Genomic DNA, 2,815 nt, shown 5'->3' with positions numbered 1-2,815 from the left:
CCACCCAACACGAGGGCAACACATACAAAAACTTATTTCCTGAACTTGTCACTACATATTTACAAAGTAGTCCATCTCACAAGACACAGTTTTAATCAGAACTAGAACCGACCGAGATTACAGTTACAGCGGAAAATTCTTCCGGATTTCTCAAAGTTAAGAAATCGTGACAGGAAATAAAGACACGTGTTACTTTCTGATCACTTCCTTTCTCTTCCCTACAGTGTCAAGTAGAACAAACTAATCAAAAGAAACGGACAGAATCTCACTAAGAAAAGACATATTTAAGACCAGTTTTCGTCTTTCTGAACGTTTCTAAGATTAAACTTATTCTGAACCTTACAACTTGAGAACATTTATATCGTGAGATAGTTATCTAGGCGCACCAATTTCTAATACATTATTATTCAGCTTAGACTCGTGAATATTGTCAAACGTTATGGTTTACTAACGTTCTACATTTTTTTACATAAAAAAGACTAGTGTCATAATAAAATTACATTCAAAACAAAGAAGTCTTGTATAACCTTGTTCTCTCAGGAGTTTACAACAGGCAACCCTGTATAACTTTGTTCTGTCAGTAGGTAACAACAAACAGACCTGTATCACCTTTTTCTGTCAGTAAATAACAACAAACAGACATGTATAACCGTGTTCTGTCAGTAGGTAACAATAAACAACTCTGTATAAACTTGTTCTGTCAACAGATAACAACAAACAGTCCTATATAACTTTGTTTTGTTAGTAGGTAACAACAAACAGACCTGTATCACCTTTTTCTGTCAGTAAATAACAACAAACAGACCTGTATAACCGTGTTCTGTCAGTAGGTAACAATAAACAACTCTGTATAAACTTGTTCTGTCAACAGATAACAACAAACAGTCCTATATAACTTTGTTTTGTTAGTAGGTAACAACAAACAGACCTGTATAACCTTGTTCTGTCAGTAGGTAACAATAAACAGCCCTGTATAACCTTGTTCTGTCAATAGATAACAACAAACAACTCTGTATAAACTTGTTCTGTCAACAGATAACAACAAACAGTCCTACATAACTTTGTTTTGTTAGTAGGTAACAACAAACAGACCTGTATAACCTTGTTCTATCAGTAGATAACAACAAACAACTCTGTCAGTAGTTAACAGGGATCGGCTTTGTAAGAAGATAAAATAATTTAAATAACAATGAAACTATAAGAATAGTAAATATTTAAATATCATATATTGGATAGAACCGTTGACTGTTTATGTCCTGAGTATAGTTTGTTCAAAGGACGTAAGAACTGCATTTATGAATGAAATTATCTCACTGGTTAAATTAAAGAAATAAAACATCTTTTGGAATGATGTAATAGATTTTCTGAATAATAGAAATAAATAAATTATTCTAAAGGAATATTTGAGAAGAAAGTTAAATATAGCAAAGATAAAGTCAGTCTTGGTGGTACAGTGACGTAATGATTATAATCCAGAACCTTCTAGGAACCAATAACTTGGAGTAGAGAACCAAACTGAATACTTTGAGATTTTATTGACGTGGTTTTTAATGAATCATTTCTCACTAACTGTGTTATCATAAAAATATCTAATGAGCTGTGGAAGTCAATATTGTTGAGAAAAGAAACCATACGTTATGGCCATTGTTTGAACGAATGATTAATGATCAGAAGTTCGAGTGGTATGCGATCATAAGCTTCAACACCTAATAGTATTTTAGTGGTTTAGTTTGGTAGCACCGTTATGTTAACAATAAGTATTTAATGTTTGATAATGTTTTTTATGAACAAGAAAAGGTTTGTAATTATTAATCCAGCTGCAACTGAACATATAGAAAACAACCCACTTTCTCACAATGTTAATTAAAACAATGTTAAATTGGTGAAATATTCTAACATTAAACACAAACAAAATGCAGTAGAATGACTAGAGATATTTAAATATCCAAAGTTAACTTCAAACAGATACTCTGCTTTGATAACTAGACAGCAGCATTGTTATGTCAATTGTTAGTCCTTGAAGTTTGATAACTAGACAGCAGCATTGTTATGTCAATTGTTAGTCCTTGAAGTTTGATAACTAGACAGCAGCATTGTTATGTCAATTGTTAGTCCTTGAAGTTTGATAACTAGACAGACAGTTATGTCAGTTAGTCCTTGAAGTTTGATAACTAGACAGCAGCATTGTTATGTCAATTGTTAGTCCTTGAAGTTTGATAACTAGACAGCAGCATTGTTATGTCAATTGTTAGTCCTTGAAGTTTGATAACTAGACAGCAGCATTGTTATGTCAATTGTTAGTCCTTGAAGTTTGATAACTAGACAGCAGCATTGTTATGTCAATTGTTAGTCCTTGAAGTTTGATAACTAGACAGCAGCATTGTTATGTCAATTGTTAGTCCTTGAAGTTTGATAACTAGACAGCAGCACTGTTATGCCAATTGTTAGTCCTTGAAGTTTGATAACTAGACAGCAGCATTGTTATGTCAATTGTTAGTCCTTGAAGTTTACTTCTATGCAAGATAGGAAAAAAGATCTAAACGTTGGAATACTACGTCACTGTTTCACTCAATCCTGATGGTGTTGGGTGTGTGACTGACACAATTCTAAAGAAGATACGTGCATGAATTCGCTCACCCATGACAGATGGTTGATGTGTGACTCATACACCCATGATGATGAAGATGTTGTGTACACAGAAACTCTCAGATAAAGTCAACTGACTATAGTAAAGTTTTGTATTTCACGTTTTCCTAACAAGTTTTAAAGAAAATTTCATTCATTTTGGTTTGAACATACGAACAAATGTAACGTC

Source organism: Tachypleus tridentatus, chromosome 13 (assembly GCF_004210375.1).
Source record: "Tachypleus tridentatus isolate NWPU-2018 chromosome 13, ASM421037v1, whole genome shotgun sequence".
Classification (NCBI taxonomy): domain Eukaryota; kingdom Metazoa; phylum Arthropoda; class Merostomata; order Xiphosura; family Limulidae; genus Tachypleus; species Tachypleus tridentatus.
The sequence above is the reverse complement of the archived record's forward strand: the minus strand, read 5'-3'. Positions refer to the sequence as shown.